Consider the following 20,613-nt stretch of genomic DNA (forward strand, 5'->3'; position numbering starts at 1 on the left):
GCATATAAAAAGCAGCTGCTGAATACATGCAGGGAGTGAGGGCTTTTTCTTAATGTTTGAACAGTTCCAAGTTCAAACCCATTAAAGTCCAGGTCACATCGGGATCATGTCACTGTTAATGCATCCAGTTACACGCTGAGGGAAACCCAATATAAAACTATGATAAACTCTAGTTCTCCTGCAGAGATACTCTGAGGTCTTGCCCAGATGATGCCACAGATCACTCTTCATGGGCGGTGACCAGACAGGATGCCAATGTCAGAGGACGAGTCTCTTTAGAGCTGTTTTTAGAGAAGTCTCCTCAAATGTCTACCAAGCTTGTTGGGACCTTTTCATTTCCCTCCTCCCGGGGAAAGAACTTACTGCTCCACGGATGTTTTCTCCTACACATCACAGGTTCTCACACCACCTCCTCCCACAGCACCAGCAGCCCACCTGCTGCTGTGCTTCACAGGTGAGCACCCCTAACTCCATGCTCCTTCTGGGGGCCAGTCTTCTCTGCAGGTGGGCACAGTCCCACTTGTTCTTGGGGGACTTCACACCTGGTCAGCTATTTTCCAGGCATGGCAGCAGCAGGAGACTGCAGATACCTGGTACCTCATCACACAGCTGGTGCAGCCCTACTCTCTTGCTAAGAGGGCAACTGGCAGCTTCTGGCAGGGCAACTTCAAAGACAGGTTCCTCAAGTGATGGAGTACAAGTGACACTTGTAGGGGATGTAGAACAGCACCACAGCACAGCCCTGCCCACCCAGGAACCACTGCAGGACTTCAGCATCAGCTTCAAACACAGCCAGGCCTAATAAACCAAACTATTTACCCAGCTCCTCTCTGAGATTTCCATCCTAACTGTGCTGGGAAAGGAGGAAAAAGACTTTACTGGACTTTTTCACCTTATCAAGTATCTAGAAAGTCCAGTGGCTGATCTGGATGCATTTCAAGGCAAGTTAACCATGGCACTTTATGGAGCAGCACTGCTGCAGCTGGCCTGCAGATCATGAACAAAGAACACAAATTTTGGGGAGATTTAGCATGCACACACTACACATACGGGATTTACATCATCCACATGTTGGGTTTGCACTTTTCTTCTCGCAATTTTCTGAAACTTATTGCAGGGTAAAGAAACTGGAAAGAATTGCGAATGGCCTCAGAGATGCAAGATGTGTAATTTAAAAAAAATTATAATAACTTTATTAGTAAAATTCAAATTGTCTTTAAAAAGAATTGCCTTGTGCACTTGAGTCTCATTGAGGAGAAACTTAAAAAAGCCAGTCTGCATTTTTAAACTATGTTCTCTCAGATATTCACCATTCTAAAGAAGAACAGGCCAGACTCTGCTTTTAATTACATGAATAAAAATCCAGGTAATTCTTTCAATTTTAACTAATATTTTGTCTAATTAGTATCTTTTTTTTTCCTCACAAAACATGTATTTATCTGCTGTGAAATCAAAGGCAGAAATAAATTGGTTTAAAGATAGCAGAGAGTAAATAGCAAGTTTGGAACCTTTCAGCCTTACCCTGGCAATTTGTCTCATATAATTGACTCAGCAGACATGCTTACAATTTCTTACAACTTTTACAAGACCTCCTGTGGGCTTATTCTAACGTTCTCCAAAACTGAGCTCAAAGCTTTGGACTCTCTAAGCAAGCAACAGCAAAAGCAATCATCTTTCCCTCCTTAAAAAAAAAAGGAAACAAACAATAAACCCACATTTTTCTTCCTGGATATTGGCTCTTAAAGAGGAACAAAGATGCAAATGAATTTGCATTGTTTCAGGGATAATTTTTCTGTTCTTTTTCAGTAACAACATTTTTAATAATGTTCAATTTGCATTCAATAAATCTTTAGAAGCAAAATTTTCCCAATAGAATTCCCTTTCCCAATTACTGGAATAAAATTTCAATGGGTAAGGATGACAGCAATTAAACAAACAAAAACCACAAAAAAAGGGTTAAAAAGTCCCCCACTCCCAAAAAAAAGGAAATGCTCTCATTGCCCATATTATTGATTTATGCTGTTGTTGGCTTTTAAATGCAGCACTTTCTATTTCTAAGATCTTTACAGACAATTACTAGTGTCACAACTCTGTGGCCTTGCTCCATTGGTGGAAGTGCCCCAGGAGCAGGAAATGCTGTGCCTTTCCACAGACATTTCCTTCCAGTGCTGGGATCCACTAACCCTTAATAAGTCAGAGGATTAGGTGGAACACTTGTATTACAACTAATAAAGATAAATACAGGAGCTATCAAAACTAACAAAAAGGGTACAACAGGAGAAGGAAGTAGACCTATTATTCAAAAGATGCCAATTTATTCTTTTTTTTTAAAGCAGGGGTAACAATTTTATCCCTTTAAAAAAAATTCATCTTATTACAAAAAAAAATCTATTTTGTAAAGCAATATTATAAACTTGGATATTAATGGTTTGCAATGGAAATGACGTCAGAGTCTTAGTTACAAATGTCCAAATGTTTGTGCTACCCTACTAAAAAAATAAACAGTGAGCTCAGAGTCAGAAAGAACCCGTTTGAGCAATTAAGCAATATTACGCAAAACACACTGAAAAGTCTAGGGCCAGCAGAGGTGGGAGAGGCACAAATTAAAATTCACAGATTGCACTGGGAGAAACACTGAACAATTAAACCTCTCAGAGGTGGTGTCTGAAGTTCCTGCCATTATCTGAGTGAGAAATGCTTTCATATGTCGCAATGAGAAATATGGGCAGGCAATCAGGAACAAAAAATAACTTTTTTTCTTCTTTTTTTTTTAATGCCCTAGCTCTAGGATGAGCTACCAGATAAAAAGGGTGGCCTCCCATAATACCCACTGACATCACTGGTCTTGTAACACTTGTAAAACACAGCTGCCATCGTTGAACAACAATAACTTAAACATCATGGAAGATATACTTCTGGTGCAGGAGCAAGCAACAGGCAGTGACCTTACAGATGACCAAATAAAATATGCAACAAGAATCTATTTCTGGAGTCATTTTCTCACATCTCCAGATTTTATAACACTGGAATGTGCACTGTCTGCAATGTGAGTGTTCCAAAGGCAAGGTCCAAGCCTGCAAGGGGCTCTTGCCCTTTGTGCTGAGACACAGGCATGGCCATAGGACCCCAGCAGACAGCCCTGGTGTGTTTGGAAGCCCACCAATCCTATTACAAAGAGGTGAAAAACATCACTGTATCCACTGGCAGAGCAGCATGACTTATAAAAAGTATTAGCCCAGCTCTAAATTCAGAGTTCACTGCCTGCTCCAGAAGGAAACCTTGAAACTGGGTATTTCCATCACATTCTGTGTTTGAGACCAAGCATGAGCTCAGGCTGAGCTGGAGGTCATGCTCAGGGTCTGGAATAATGTATCAATGCTGTTCCTGCTTTTGCCAATCCCAATTCTTTCCTCAACCAAGCTGATAAAATGCAGCACATCCTGACATACTATACAGCTTGGTTTTCAAGAACCAGGCCAGAAATTGCATGGTCTGCAAATACACTTGGTGTATTTGTAGCTGCTTCCTTGGTGCACCTGTACTGACAAACATCAGTGCATCCTTTTTGGCTGCCTAATTTGCAGTCACAACCTTTACAAGTTGGGCCATTTTCAATTTATGCATTTGTTTCAATACCTGCACCTGTCTGATTGCTGGGTGCAGATGAGGCTAATCTGGAGGCGTGCATGAACCTCTCAACCTTGTGCTCCATGTTCTTCATGGATTCAGAATGGGTGATGGTGCCAACGGGAGAAACCCCGTGGGATTATGCAAAATACTGGCCAAATCGTGCTCACTTTAGCAGTCTTCATGAAGACCAGCAACATTTGGTCCAAAAGCATAAGAGGATCAAAACTTGCTACTGACTGTCTTAAAGCAGAGAAACATATTTTCCTATCAACCCACTTGAAGATTTATAAGATATTAAGGAATATTAAGAAGAAGAAAAAGAAGAAAAGCTAAATGGGCCAAAAGAAAACAAAAGAAACATGTTCTCTCGAGATTGCTAATGCTGGCAGACAATAGCACAGAAAGAACTCCTCTGACAGATCTTTGAAGTCTTCAATACAGCAAGCTAGTGGGCCATGTTAATGAGATTTGCTCAGATATTTCTTAAATTATCCCAAAATGTCTTAATCTATTTTCTACATCTTCTTGACCCGATTGCTTCAGAAAAGTTACAACTTCACACATGTCTGGACTGAACTTTTCATTCAAACTTTTCAGGTAAGGTCTTCAAACACTTTGTGTTTCCAATGACCCCCACACAGGCTTTTTAGGGTTTACCCCAAAACATGCAGGTAATGTTGTAATTTCTATTACTAATGAATACAGAAACACTTTGTACCACACCGTATCTTTGAACTTTAAGAAAAAAACTTCCAGTAACTCAAAGTTCTTAACAATTAAGATATTACAACTTCTCCCAATAATCCAAAAGTAAATAAATCCAGTCTTAGATGAGGCCTGACAGACACTGATCATCCCAGCTACAGAACCACCACCCCAGCAGCAAGGGAGCAGCAGGCATCAATGAGGTTTATCTTTCCTGCTGAGGGTGACACAAACACTCATGCAAAATGCTTCCAGTACAGCTCTGTGTGGTTTGGGCACACTGCAGAGAAAACACTGGGAAAAAATCCAAGAACCAGGTTGTCTGCTCTGTCACAGAACTCCTTGTGACTGAACCCCAGTCCATATTCAGGACCCATATTCAGAAGTAACTGCACACCACATTTTCAAGGGACAGGAGCTGGTTCTGCTCCCTAATATGCTTTCAGACCTTTAGGTCAAAAGCAGGAAGAGTCAAGGTGCCAAATTCACTAAGGAAAACATCATCCCATCAACTTCCCACTGCCTGATGTGCAAACACTCCTGCCACCCAAGCCAGTAGATAAAACAGGACTAAGGACATCACCAGCACATCTTCTGGAAGTCACCAGCAAGGAAGAGTGCTGGGGAGAAACTACACACACTGCTGAGCCTTTCATAAGCAGAAATGTGTCTGAAAGAGTTTGTTTCAGGGTTTTGACTTTTGCCTGCAATGGCCAGCAAAGACGTGACACAGTGATTTGACAACCTGGTTTGAGAACCATTCCTCTTCCTGATAAAACAAAGTTGGAAAAAAGTAATTTTTTTTTGGCCCACTTTTTTTTTCCACATAGACCAATTACACAAACCATTTTTTGCATTGAGCTTAGGAGAAAAAGTCCTTTTGATCTTTCTCCTGGTTTGAAGGAAAAGGAGGAGAAAATATACCTATATGAGAAAGTTACAGCTCAAACCCACAGATTTATCTGTTGATCATCTCATTCAGCTCTGAGTTTCAGCAGGCAGCTTCTGGTTTATTATCAATATTTAATCAGCATTTAACTCTGACAAGCATTAGGATTTGAAATTTTAAACTAAGTGCAACTTTGCTAAATCCTTTGTGTTGTTTTTTTTTTTTTTTGCTGTTAAAGGTTTTCTAAAGGATTCTATCTTTGCTATCTTAAAAGTCTACACGTGCCTTTTGTTATCAATAATGTACAATTTTAGTAGCATGTTTTGTACTTTTCAAATTTTCAGCATGCAAGCTATCCTTGATTTACAATGCTCACTGAATGCTGTTTGATTATTGAAAATGCTTTTACTACATTTAAACAAATGACTGCTCCTGGAAAACTAACACTATTGCCCATAATTCTGTAAAAATACATTTCCTCTCCCTTCTCCCCAAATCAAACATTTCTAATTCTTACTGTGAGGAAAAACTGGTATATAATTAGGCATTATGCCTAACCGTGCTAAATAAAGGAGAATGTAAACATCTTAATTCTGAAAGTTTAACCATCAAAGACCCTTGCTGTATCTCTTCTGTTATTTCTGCTTCTGTTCAGAGCTCCTTGGAGCTCACAGGAAAAAAAAAAAAAAAAAGAAAGAAAGCAAACAAACCATGCAGAATAAAAATCTATTTTGCCAGCTCTGAGCTGCTCCCACCCCGCATGCCCGAGGCCAGGCTCGCGCGCAGGGCTGGGACGCCCGGGGCCACGCGGCTGCTCCTCAAGGAGTAGAGTCCTGCTCTGCAACGGCTCCGAGCGGCTTAACCACTAACTCAGGAGATGGGATTTCACCTGAAATTAAGCTATCAAGCAATTGAGCTCAAACTCAATCAACCAAACCCTTAACCTTCCCTGTTTCAGTGGCACTGCTCTAATTAGGACTCTATCACTATTTCCATTACTATCTCCTATTCTCATGGTTTATTATCTCCGCGGTTTCAATTCTCGCCCAGTTTAAATTTGACATCCAGTTTCTTGGACCACATATCATTCATTATGGGGTTTTTTATGAAATATGTTGCAGGACTATGGACCGATCCTGCAATAAATATTTTTTTGTTGAAAACTGCACCCCTCACAGCAGTAAAAGCAGGACAGAGCCAAACCTTCTCTGAGAAACAATCCTGACATTGAAGTACACGTTGAACAGCTTGTTTTCCATTAAGTTTTAATTTTTGTTGAACAGTTTGATAACATATACTTGAACACAGATCCACCTGCACACACCACAGCTATCCCATGCTTCTCCAGTCCTCACTGTCTTCCCCCTGAGCCGCGATCAGCTTCTAGGAAACAGAGTTTGGCTGAACTCTGCTTACCAGCTCTGCTCAGGGGTGAGAATCAATAGCCTATGATACACAGGAGATCAGGCTGAAAAATCTAATGGTCTTTTCCAGTGAATCACCCAAACTGCTTTCTGCTGAAGGAGGAGTGACAGAGAGGATGTGTGCCTGAGTGGTGCACCAATGGTAGTAGTACAAAACAGACCTGCTTTTGGAGACTACAGCCTACAAGCTTCAAGGTGTCTAAAGGTAGCGTCCTGCATTTAACACCACCAAAATTCTGAATTTTCCTGGGTCACACAAGACACAGTCACACATGAACCAGGAACAAGTGACCCATTAATACGAGGCCCTCTGATGTACCTGGGACTTCAAATTTTTCCCGTCTTCACAAAAACTCAAAGGAGGAACAACACTGCAGAGCAAGGAAGAACTAGCTCCTTAAACTGCAGGATCTGCTTCTTCTCCAGTAGCTGAAATACATCTAATACTTCATGGGCTCCACCATAAAAAAACAAACCAGTAAGATTCAAATCTTGAAGAGAGGGATATATCATATAGCTGACATACACCACTGGCATGGCCAAGGATTGCAATATTCACTTGAACTTCATGAATTTCATCCTAGCTAAATAGATATTTTTGGCAACAAAGAACTGAAAAGAAAAATATCCCAGATCATCCTCAGATCTATTTTAATTTAAAACAGAAGAGAACAGGGACATTTTTTCCCCCTTCAAGTACATTTTAATAAAATTAAAAATAAAAATAGCTCTAATTCACTCCAATGCATTTAGTCATTCTGTAAAATTCTAAGTTTAAAATGAAATCACCATTTTATATTCAAACAAGGTCAAGAGAACAGCACTAACGAGCACTGACATCACAGTGAACAGCAGCCACTGCTCAGCGCTTACATCAGTGTTGCTTGTTGCTATGGTGCTTAACCGACTATTAATTTCTGAAAGAAGGTGATTATAAAGCAGCCATATGAACCTCAGTCAGATGACACCCTTCAGTACCAAACACTGATCTGCGTTACTCTTCTCCTCTGCAAGTTAATTTTGTGAATCACCACTTTTGTGATGTTAATATTCCTTCCAACTTGAAACTTTGGACCAGAAGAGAGGCAAGGAGTTAATTTAGAAGCAAAGGACTTTCACGCTGCTTTAAATAAAAATCATTTTGCAGAGAGTGATATTTCTTTCCTTTTTGCTGTGCTCCAAAGACTAAAAAGCATGTGTTTTAACTTTTGCAGTGATAATAAGCAATCAAATTAACAGCTAAATTTTGCTCTCCTGCTCTGCTCGACGTGCTGCTGGAAACCCAGGAGTGTCTCAGCCTGGGATGAAGTAGCACTGAAGCTGACTTGACCACTCCCCAGGGATTTGCCTCAGTTAGGGGACCTTGCCACAGGCTGTGCCATTGCATCTCCCACCCCAGCAGCCATCGACCATGGAGCTGCCACAAAGACCAGCCAGAGCAGGGTCTTCCATTGCCATACAGGTTCTGTCCAGTTACCAAGCAGTCTTTTCAGAACATGGCTGAAAGACAAAAAGTGCATCTTTTTGGCCTTGCTCCTCAAATGCAGCTGAACACCTAAGCCAGTGGCTTCCCAGGCAAAATGAGGATTTTTAAGGCACAGCATTTACTCCAAAAGCTCCAAGCCCAACGCTGCAAACTTTATCCATGTTGCCAGAAAAGTCTTTACTTGTGCAGCTAAGGTACGGCCCTGTGGTTCGCAGGATCAAATCCTTTGTTCAGACATACTTCAAAAATAGTGTGAAAGACAGTATATTTGCATTTACCTTCTTCAGTTGCTCCTGTAAAGCAATCTTCAGTTACAGCCACCCAAAAAGGTCACTCTTCTTACCCTGCAGAGAAAGGAGGTAACACACGTGACTCTGGGTCACTGTCAGCAGCAACACCCAAAGCATTTTCATTGGCACCACATTTGCAAGTACAAACATAAATAAAGCAACAAATGAATCTAATCGCGTTTAATGGTGAATGACTTTCAGAGAGAGTTAATAAAAACAATCAAGTCACAGGACTGCTGCTTATCAGTACCAGCTAGTGTGAGGTTCTTCAGTTCAGCACAAACAACTTGGTCTTTGGGAGAAGAAAAAGAGAAGCAAAAAACCCCATGGAGATGAGACATCTTTGTTCTCTAACATAAACTTTCTTAATCTTGATGCCTATCAATCTATTTTCAGTTTGAATAATAAATGAGTTCAGTTCTTTGTTTCAGAAATCTGACTATTGTCTGCATGGATTCTCCTTACTTAAGGCATTTTAAGACCATTTGCAACCGCTGCTATTTTATCTTCTGGATCCTTTCTTTTTTCTCATCCTTTTCCATAGAGACACAGTCCTAGATGAGATTTTAGAACTAGCTGCATCTTCCTAATTCAGAAAGTTGTTTACTGTCTTGGGATATCTTCTCATTAAGCATTACCAAGAGCACGCCAAGCACGCCAAGGTGGTGAGAGCAGAGGGTATTAAAAGGAGGAATAATTAAAGTGTATCTTTATAAAAAGTAGGAGGGAGAAAACAGCACGTGTAGGTTTTTTTTACCCTGTATATTACTGCATCTTGTGTACTCTCTCTTATGCAAAAGAGTATGTAATCTTTTAAGAAACATGACAATCTGCCACTTTCTGTTCATGTAATTGGGATCAACATATGGTACAAGAGAAAAGAAAAACATTTGTTTATTAATTTAGATCAAGTTACTAACTCAAACCACTAACAGCATTCAGAATTAATTCCACATCAATTGACCAAATACCTTAACAGAGTAAAATTATAACATAATTTCACTGAAATGTTGATCTTCTGCTGCAGGGGTATAGAGTACTGTGTAATATAGACAGAAAGAAATAGGTGATAACTTGGTGACACTGATGACTTCATACGAAACGGAAAGTCAGTGACATGTGGATGTGTAAGACAGAGCTACGTGAAACTCCATTTCATAAAATTCACACAGTGATGTGGAGTTTTGGGGGTGTTTGTGAAACTCACCAAATGGTAAGTTGTGCTATTTACATCACTAGGTGAAGCTTTTTACTGGAGCAGTAAAATACCAGCCTCTGGGGAAAAAATCAGAATCTTCACTAAGTTCACTCAAAAGAATATTAACTCATTCACTATTTATTTTGGAAGGAAAAATGTTTTCACAGTGAGAATGAGGCATTACTTCTTTACCATTGAAACCTGATTGTTTTTAGCTGGGAGAAAAAAGGTTACCTTGATATGAAATCAATATTGGTTTTATCTGTTGCTCACTGGCACTTTATTTCATTTTTATTTTTTATGTTTTGTGTCAGAAGCTCTTCACAACTCTTGTAATGCAGTACCAGAACATCGGGGCCAAAATTTGTGTATGTTTGCTGTATAGGAAGCCCTGTGTTCCTTGCTGAGGTACACATATAAGAAATTCCTGATTCTGCACTGTAAAGGACATAACACTACTCCATCATAATAGGTCAGGGCTCACCTTCCTGAGAGTATGTAAAACAATACATCTTTTATGTAAAATACATGACCTCTGACATGTGATGTGCTCTTAGATTAGCAACAATAAAGGCTTTTATCCTGCTTTGCTGCAGGGGTTATCTTGGGTTTGACACTTTAAACCTCTTTTCGTATTTATCTGTTTTATAAATTTTCTGGGTATTTGGCAGTCAGATCCTTATTCTGGCAGTATTTTGGCAAGCAGGCTTCATTTCTACCCTGAGTCTCCACGATAGCAAATGAACCATCTTAAAATGTACTTTTTAAGGAAGCTGCTGAAAATTACATGTTTCCATAAAATGTGCATTCAGTATCTCTGGGCAGTGCTGAAAAAGGCAGGTATCATTTTCTAAACACATTTGTCTTGCATGAACCATACTCCAAGGAAATCCGGCTCAACAATCAGCTGGTGGGAGACCAACAGGGTCTACAGGGGGCTGAGGAGGACTCAGCTCTCCTCACAAACTAGTCCCTGATTGAAATCCAGACTGCTTTAATTTCTGGTTATCAAACTCCTGCTATATGTTACCTGGCTTTCAAAAATATGGAAAATGCACCATTAAAGTTAAAATGAGCAGCGGAAACAGCTGTTCCCACCTGTGAAAATTTCTCATTAATAGTCTAAAAGTTGAGTATCTCAAAACGTAGAAACACAAATACAGACTTTCCTCCTGAAACTGTTTATATGGGTGAGCAAATTGATGTAGGCAACACACATTCCTTCCATCATGCTGTCTTTAAGATAAACACAAAGTACCATCAACACTGTAAGTGTGTGTGTGGAGCAAACAAAGAAAAAATCCCATCCTAGCAAAGCAAGACATCTCGCTACACTCATATTTTCCCCCCAAGAAGATGATTAAAATAGAAACCAAACCACAAACAAAAATCCACTTTGCAAGCAAGCAGCAGTGGTCCTGCTGCCTGATGGGCAGAGAAGGTCTCAAAGCACCCTCAATGCGACCTCCAAGGCTCAACTGATTCCGTACAGAAGGAAGAGTCCATGCAAAACTCTGTGCCCTGAACAGATTTTACCAGATATTCCTGAAAATGTCAGGTTTGTTCACCACGTGCCTCAGTTTACCCACTAGCGAGATAGGTAATTGTAACAGAGATTGAAATCCTTGGATATAAAGATACGTCTTAAATCAGTGTTTTGAGCAGGATTTTGGAAAGACAACAACAATCTCAACCTGAGCCAGTGCCATAACCTCTCCAACAGAAAGGCCCACTCTTGTCCTGGATCAGGTACTACCTAGTCCCCTGGTACAAAGGGACCAGGCAAAGATCAGAAGCTTTGACATTACACCTGCTGTTGGGCTGGACCTTGTAACTCTTCTGATCCAACAACATTTATTTGATTTAGTGATCTCCTCCTGCAGGGCAGCGAGGTCATTCCAGGGAGGCTGCAGGATGGAGCCCTAATTCCAAGGCATCACTGCAAAGCCAAATTTAACCAATAATACAGAGAATACTCAGAAACAGAGACCATTGCAGAATGAAAGTCTACTTAAAACTCTAACATTTTTTACTAATATCTAAATGAGAACAGCCTTGGGTTTAGCCAAAAATAGATTAACAAGGACCTTGATCCCACACAAACTGGCTCTGAGTAATTTTACACAGGAAAGTAGAACACCAGTTGAGCTGCTCCTCTGCTCAGAATTACGCATGTACATTTTTTTGTCGGTGTCCTAGCCCTCAGAAGCCTACAATTTATTACAGGAAACCTAAAGTAGCAAAGGAATCTCCCCTTCACTACCTAGAAAGCACGCTTTTTAAAAAAATAAAAAAAAAGGATAAAACAGACACATGCACCTGATAACACAAGAAAAAAATTGGCTTTGAAATTAGATTTTGATTTATTTTTCTTATATAAGACCAGCTGAAATGTATTTAATGTGTTTGATTAAAATATTTACTAAAAAGCTTCCTGAAAGTTTTAAAATACCAAAACCTGATCACCAAAATAAGCACTTCTGTGCAGTAATTTCTTCTAAATAAAGTGAACTGTAACCACCTAATACAGCTGTAACCACCTAATACAGCTGTTCTTTCCCCTCAAAAGTCCCTGAGTCACATTCAATTGCACACAGGCTGAAATATTAAATATGTACTACTTATTATCTGTCCTATTCTTAAAATTATTATTTTCTTGTACTATACAGGAAAAGACACAGTCTGTGATTTTATCAACTGCATTCCTACAAGAGAAAAACAAAACTATTTCTTATTTGGTATTTTGCTGGTTCTGAAGACACAGAATGTACACTGATTGTGGAGAAAACATCTGCTACCAGGCAGACTTGTGGACCAGTCCTGCACACAAGTTATTTCCTCACCCAGCACACTCAGCTTGGTTACTTGCACTAACACAAATCATGAGTAGAACTATTTTGAGGATGGTCAGTAGTTATCTCTTCAGTTTTGTTGTACCTATTTTATTTTTTAAAGAGAAATTAAATATTCAACTAAATACTTCCAATAATCTGGGAGAGAAATTTTTTTTCTGACCACTGTCAAGGTGGCCACTTTTTATTGTGCAGCATACATAAAATCTCAGGAGGCATGGCACAGGAGGTTTTCTATAGCAGCAGTCCTTCCCACCTCCTCAGAAAGTGAAATGCAGGTGAACAGTGAAACTGTGAGAGACTAAATGCACTTCTTCCACCTCTCATTGAAGAGGGGGAAGTGGATTTGGTACAGGCCAAAACACAGGGATATCAATGCTCACTACATTGCTTCTTCGCAGTGGAAGGAGGGAGCAAATCATACTGTATTTTCCTTTTCAGTCATTAGCAGGCTGTTCAGAATCTCTGGCTGGTGCTTATTATTTATTCCAAACAGAAATAAAATAAAATAAAAATAAAGAACAGCACGAAGACAAAGCTATGCACAGCACATTCGCTCTTTCAAATTAATATTACCTTTCAAGTCCACCGTAACCTTGGAAAAGAATAACTCGGCATAAGCCAAATCTACGAAACTAATCACGATCCGTTCCTCCCCCGCTTTTTAACAGCTCTTACAGGGAACACACGGGTGCAGTTCGCAGGCAAGTTGGGAACAGCTCGCTTCCAACACGGGATCTGCACCGCGATCGCTCAGTCCCGCATCTCTGACTGATGGATTGCTTGTTTGCCTCTCGTGTGTGACAGCGCTGGCCCTCACCGAATCCATCCCAGGTGAAGGGAACGCGCTCCCGGGAGCCACCCAGCCTGCCAGGTGAGGAGAGGCCATCCCCGAGCCACATCCCATCTCCCTCGGCCAGATCCCACCTCCCCGAGCCAGGGGCCACCATCTCCCGGAGCCAGAGCCAGCCATCAAACGCCGCCGCCTGGCTCCTATCGCCAGATCTTCCCCGTTTCTTAAAATAACTCCCCGTGCCTCAGTACCAGCCTTAACCATTTTATGCCTGTGCTACAACTCTCCTCCTGAAACTTGACCTCTCCGGGGCGGCAGCAGGCGGAGGATGCCCGTGCCCGGCGGCGGCACGGCCGCGGCTGCGGGCACCGGGGCCGGTCCCGCCGCTGCCCGGCCGGCACCCAGCGCGGGGCCTCGGGCAGGGCTGGCGCTGTCCCCAGCGCCACTTTCCGCGCACACACACAAACACCGGCACGGGGACACATCGCCCCCCCCCTGTGCCGTGACCCCGGCGCTGCTCGGGGGCACTTCCCCGCCACTGCCCCCCCGCCGCCCCTGTCCCGTCCCTTACCTGGCAGGCGAGTGACACTCCTGGTCGTGGTCATGTGAAAATATTTTCGAGGTATCCTTTAACAGCCTTTAAATATTGAAGCCTAAAAACAATATTTGCTGTTTTACCTTTTGAAGCTTTAACAAAAGCTTTGTTTTAGCATTTACCTCGGTGTGCAATAAGAGTTAATAATCAAATCCGTCCCAACCCCCACAAATGTTAAACAAAAAGATAAAAGAAATGCAAATAGCTATTGTCATGGAAAGTTAAAGTACCTGTCTGTATTTTTAAGTGAAAACTATTATCTCTATCAATCAAAATTTAAGAATACAATAGCACTAATCACACGAGGTGCTTTGACTGAGGTACTTTTCCTCATAAAAAGTTTTTTGGTTTTTTTTTTTTTAACTGGTGCATAAAAGTAATACACTTACAATTAGACACGGTATTTGTAATTTTGTTATTAAAAAACCTCAGCAGTCTTATTGTTAATAAATGCCTCTGAGTCTGTAGGCTGATTCGTACCCAAGAAGACCAAAGTCCCTACATATTTTAATAAGGTTGATGAAATTTTATTCAGATTCTCACACTTTCCAACATGTGGTGGAACAGCACACTCTTCTGTTTGAGAGGAGTTACTCAAACGAAGGAAATAGTTAATTGGGAACCAAAACTACTACTTCTGGCCTCGCCGCACATTTTCCACATTTCTCCAAGCGCTGTCTGTGCTTCAACCCTCTGCCTCCAAGACGTGCCCTTTGTCGTCTTTTCTTTAATTTTTGATGCCAATTCCCTCCTGCCGGACCCCGACGCTCTCCCAGCCCAGCACACATTACGTATACACTGTGTACATTGTGCAGGCACACCGCACGGATTCTCTCCAAAGTCATTTTTAAAACTAATTTGTCCAGACGGAATCAGAAACCGAGCTGCGCAGTTAATAAGTGCAGGAGCGAGCGGCAGTAATTACGCCTGTACTAAAAGAAAGAGCCCGAGATTAAAATACCTATAAGTAAATAGTTGAGGCAGGATGCCATTATGCAAACTCTGCTCTCGGGGAGGGATGTCTCCCACACTGAGGAGCAATAGGACTGTCATTTTTTTCCCCCTGCAATATCAGGTTTCCTACTCCACAGCTCTGGTACTCTGCATCATGGCTAACATCTCTAGTGTGCTATTAATATCAATGAAGAGACGATTCAATTTCCACATAAGAAAAACCTCCCTATTACAGCGCAGACATTCGAGTGAGGACCCTTGCAAAGGAAACAATAAAGACCAGAGGGTTGCTTTTTTTTTTTCCTCCCCCCCTCCTCCTCCTTTTTTTTTTTTTTTTTTGCTGCTTCTTTTGCAGTTCTGCGTTGCTCACTGTTTGAAAGCTTTTAGCTAACAATGGAAGCATTATCTTCAGGACAGTTACAAAACAGGATTTGTTAGTACAAAGAATAATAACACCAAACTCATCCCCCCCCCACCCTCACTTCCCCGCCCCACAAATACCTGTCTGTTGCAAATGGCATTTAATACTTAATTCAGAAGTATATGCCAGAAACACCTGTATTCTTGATCTAATTCCCTGCAACAAACTCCCTCAGCAGACCAGTTTTGCTCAAGGAGGTTTGGACAACTACAAACAAACAAATATTTTGTGCATTTATAAAATGGAACAGAAAATAGTATCTCATTCTACCGAGTGCAAACTTACCCATTAATGAGGAAGAAAAAGGCTTAGAGCTGTACAGTAATTCCCAACCAACTGCAGAAAGTTGAGAGTTTGAAAACACTAAAGCACTTTTGACTATCAAGCCTTTCTGTGCTTCAACACTGGCTGCAGTGTAAGGAAGGACTGAAGGTATGTGGTCTAAACACAACAAAAGCCACTGCCTTACTCTAGATTAAATATGCAGGAAGAGGCCCCTTTGCATAAACACAAACACTCAGCAAATGAGTAACTGGCTCAAATCAGACGCCTGCTGTGCATTCTACCTGTCCTGATCTCTGACAAGCTACACAGCTTGTTTAAGGGGATAGGAGCTGCAAAATCAAATCAAATCATAGCGCTAAACGCTCTGCTCCTCTGATAGTAAATAACAACAGCACCAACAACTCCATGCCAAACACTCATTCCTAATCTAAGCATTGCTCTGGCACAGAGTTGAATCCTGTGCTATGCCCACTTTGGCTCAGCCACCCATCTCACCACAGCATAAGAAACACAACAAACACCACCTGTAAAATTAATTTTCATTAACTGTACTGAAATCCAATACATTCCTGGCCCGGCCTTTTCTTAACAAGGATTTAAAATTAATACAGAGACTTTTGGTTGAGTTGACAGATTAAATCTGCATTTGCTCTTACTGTCCCTGTTTTGTTTACTATAGAAAAGACATTCCAGACACAGATCTATTTTAGCTGTTATGAATCACCACATAATGCACACCTATTTACTAGTTTATTTGGGAAAAAAGGAAGAAACTTCTGAAGTGTTCCTTAAAAACATTATTTTCAAAATGTTGCTGTCATGAAATTAGCCCTTCAAACTATATTTACTTAAAAAAACAACTAAATTAGAGACTGTGATAACCACCTAACATATCTAAACATTTATTATTATAACTGAATATACATAATTATATACTGTGATTTACTCTTCCTTCTAGAGAAATAAATTATTTTTCAGTCTCGTTTATCCTTCCAGTCCAGAAATAGAACGAAGCAGCACGATTCTAAAGCAATTGGAATTCACCAGTGTCCCCTCCTAACTTAAGGAGTCAAATCACATTGACCTTTTATTCTAAGTCCTAGCTACATGTTGGTTTTGGTAATTTCATTATTTTTTAATAACTTGCAGTATTAAATGATTGCCATTGAAACACAAATAAGATTATACTCCTCTGCCTTACTCTCTGGTGCTCCAGACTATAGCGTAACATGGACGGCACGACTGCGTCCGGCCCCGAAATTTCATTCTGAAAGAGCACTTACACACAGGCAGGCACAGGAAAATTCAGCCTTTCAAGATGCAACACACATTTACTGGATTCTCAAGCATGTGTCACAGGTTATTTCAAAGGACAGTGGATATAGCTTAACTCACAGTTTTAATAGGCATGTAGCATGTTCAGTTCCACAGAGTACTTGTATGGTATGGAGGGAGTTTTCACACCTCCTTGGATAAACTCACCAGGCTAAAGCACAAAAACATTGAAACCGTGAGCTAGTCAAGCCTAACAGGAGAAAAACCCTCCAAGAAAGAATCCTGTGAGAAATTTTAGAGCCCCTGTGTCATTCACCATTTTTACATTGAAATGACCTTCCAAATAAGGCGTCAGATAATACGTTCACATATATGATACCGATCTAACCTTGATGCAAATAAACCATAGAACAAAATTTAATCAGTATATCACTGTGTAAAAGCCTTTGTCCATCCCAATGGAGCTTCTAATGACTGTTTTGGCAGTTCTGGCTGGTAGTTATGCCTCCCTGCTCATATATATCTCATACTGGTTGAGCAAGCTAATGGAACTGCTGTTAGTGGAATCCAATATTAATACCCTGCATTGTGCAAAACTGGATGCAACTGAATATATTACACAATTACAGGTAGTATCTAATTCCATAGGTATTAGATACTGGTCTCTAAATTAATATTTTAATAGAGAAAGTGATATAAATACTACATTTCAGGTAAGATATCTATGAACTCTGGATCTGCCAGTCTTCCTGCTGTAAGCCTGCTCTACACTCACACAGCACAGACACAGGACCCTGACAAAAACTGGCAGGCAAGCTTTAGATGGTGAGTGACACATACTGATGCACAGTCAAAGATGTCATCTTCATACAAGCTCAACTAGTTATGAGCTTGAGAGAAAAATGAAACCAAAAAAAAATCCCCAAAATAAAATAAACAAAAAAAAAAGAAAAACAAAAAGAAAAGAAAAAAAAGAAAAAAAAAAAGCAGGGGGGAGAGTGGAGCAAGACCTCCAGAAAATAAACAGGGTGTACAGTTTCAAAGGCTACAGACACAGACATTTCATTGTTCAAGCCAATTATCAGTGGAAAATAATAACAACAGATGGATTCAGAGTCACTGACTTTTCATATGCACTTCATCTCTGCACAACAGATGATGAAATGCGAGAGCTATCTCGGAAAGGCAAAACATCTTTCAGTAAAAGAACTCTATACTCCAGATGGGGACCTTCTAAGGCAGCTGATTATCTTCTTATAGTGTTGTAAGATAGACTTACTAAAACATTTCCAGAACTGATCAGATTGGATGAGCACAATGGCAGCATTATGAGGAGTAAGTTGCTCCGGTCTCAGACTTGTGACTGGACTACTCAGAGATTTCAGAGGGCTCAGAGCTGCCCATCCCATTTCCACATCAAGTACTGGTTCTAAAAAATGGGCCCAAAGCTGCTGCTCCCAGTCTGGGCAAAACATGGGCTCAGCTTTGTGCGGAGAGGGGATGCAGACATGGGGCCACAGAATCAGAATCGTCATTAATTTGTCCCCAGTAAAAGTCCCACCATTACAAACAAGGTGAGTCTCTACACCTTCTGCAAACACACATTTCACACAGGGAAGAGGACAAAAATGTTTGCATGTTTACAAGTGGCACTGTTTCCACTGTAATTGCCAGATGTAGAATGAACTCATCATCCAAGCTAGGAGTAACCTCATCCAAGTCAATGGAGTTACACACCCACAAAAACTGGTGCGAGGCACAAGAAAGACAAATTCTTTCCTATAAAGCCTTCACAAAACCCCATCTTTTTATGGGAAATAAAAAAATTGCTTTCAAAGGGAAATAACAAACACATGTAAATTTTGGTGGTTCCGGTGATAAGCAGTTCCAACAAATGTCACAAACACCTACCTAGCACAACCTTCTCCCACTCAACCTGAATACCACAAACTATGTGTTTTTGATCACATGAATCAGGTATGCCACAACCTCAAAACTTAAAATAAAAAAGGATTAGTGGAAAAATTAGCTCATTAATCTTTAAGACAACATTTCTTTAATGGAAGAACACTACATAAGTAGTGCATTAAACTGAACTGGTTGCCATTTCCACAGTTTCTTCTTCACAACACCGCAAGGAAAATCTAAGGAACGGCATTCTCCGTGAATCAATACTGCACACCGAGGGGGAGCGATACTCAGCACACACACACTCTGAACTTGCACCTACTGCTAATTTATTTCACAAGTTACAAAATATTTCTGAAGTAGGGGGCTGTTGGCTTCACAAACGTGAAGGGAGGAGATGGGTTTGTGGGCACAGCGTTTCCCCTCTTTGTGAACTACTTTGTCAAAAGTAAATTCACAGGGGAACATACGAGCAAAGAGTAAATTTTGCCCAGGGCAAAATTCTGCAACTGCTTTAAGAAGCAAACAAGAACACAAAAGATGTGTAATACAACCATCTGGCTCTACTCATGCTATATCAATAATCCCCAAAATTTATCCCCACCCCCTTAATCAACCCACACTGATGCCACAAAACCAAATGGCATCACTTATGCTTCCTGCCCATCACATTTTGAAATGATATTTAATATGCATACAGTACATATTTGCATGTTAATCAATTTCTTTAAGAAAAAAATATTTTTGCTTCTTTAGCTATTAGTTCTGCTTTTTTCTACTTATTCACACTGGGATCTCTAAAACCACCAAGAAAGTCCTTGTGGTAAAGATACTCTCATATCAACACAGCATCTCAGGTATCAGGATAACGTACTGGTCAAAATTTCAATCTCTTCTTCTCTCTAGTTTTGTGTCACAGTTTGAAAATAGCAGAGGGTGAATAATAACATGCCAGCAAAATTAGCTGTTCAAGAAACATGGGTAAGCAATCCGTTTTGAACTCGGGGTTGGATGCATTTCTAAGCATTACCCTATTTGGGATGCAGGGAAGGAATGACAGAGGGAAAGCGGGGTATCCTATATGTCTTTTATTTTGAAGATTTGCACACGTTTTTCAGGCCTCCTCCATCCAGGAGCCAGCCTGCTTATGAAGGAGGAAAACGGGAAACTCTTGGCCACAGATGGAGGACAAGCCTCTGCTGTTCTTTGGCTGAGTCCTGCTCTCCCTTCCCACCCCAAGTCTGCAGTGGAAGACCACCTCAGGACAGACAGAAAGCCATCCATGCAAAGTGTCCAAAAGGGTGGCTCTGTGATTGTTTGGGGGAGGGATTGTTTTCTTGAGGGAAAATCACCCTTGTAACCATCATGATTCATACCAGGAGCGCACAACGTGAAACCGGTACCAAAAACAACACTACAAAGACGGTCTCTCCCTGGCGCTCCACCGACCGACGGCCACAGCCCCGGGGGCTGACTCAGAGCTCTTCTTCTTAATCGACTTTTCTGCAACAACATACCCCAGCCCAAGCCCTGCCTCTCCCCGTGGCTGGCTGGCACACTCCCCGTGCCTGGTGCTGCCTGGGGGACACGGCACGGCGGGGACGGAGCCCCACGGCCCTGCCGTAACACGAACAGATGGCTGTTACACAGAGCAGGAGAAATACAAGCCCTGAGCACTCATGGCATAGGTGGAAATGTTTTGCAGCTATTTTCTTTGGAAATAAGCATACATATAGTGGTTATGTCTGCTCCCTCATCCAGACTACCAAGCTGAGATCACAAACACTTTGTTAATTTTTTTTTTTTTTTAATCCACTTTTGGATTGCTTCTGTTGTTTGTACGGCTGGACTTGTACAGCCTCTTTGTAAGAATTGAAAACAGCCTCCCACAAACACTGGAATGGGCAA

At 41.0% G+C, this 20,613-nt stretch overlaps 1 protein-coding gene across 9 annotated transcripts in view; it reads right to left on the reverse strand.

Moving 5' to 3' along the window:
* Positions 1–20,613, reverse strand: part of FOXP1 (forkhead box P1) — a 378,956-nt gene that overhangs the window by 210,858 nt on the left and 147,485 nt on the right. For 7 of the 9 annotated variants that reach the window (XR_009487903.1, XM_059856810.1, XM_059856811.1 and 4 more), the window contains exon 3: positions 8,413–8,478. The gene's annotated coding sequence lies outside the window, so the exon portion shown is untranslated. Of the gene's footprint in view, positions 1–8,412; positions 8,479–13,050; positions 13,345–13,838; positions 13,921–20,613 lie in introns of those variants that run through there. The other 2 variants (XM_059856808.1, XM_059856809.1) reach the window with 2 other exon arrangements.

This window comes from Haemorhous mexicanus, chromosome 11 (genome assembly GCF_027477595.1).
Source record: "Haemorhous mexicanus isolate bHaeMex1 chromosome 11, bHaeMex1.pri, whole genome shotgun sequence".
NCBI lineage: Eukaryota > Metazoa > Chordata > Aves > Passeriformes > Fringillidae > Haemorhous > Haemorhous mexicanus.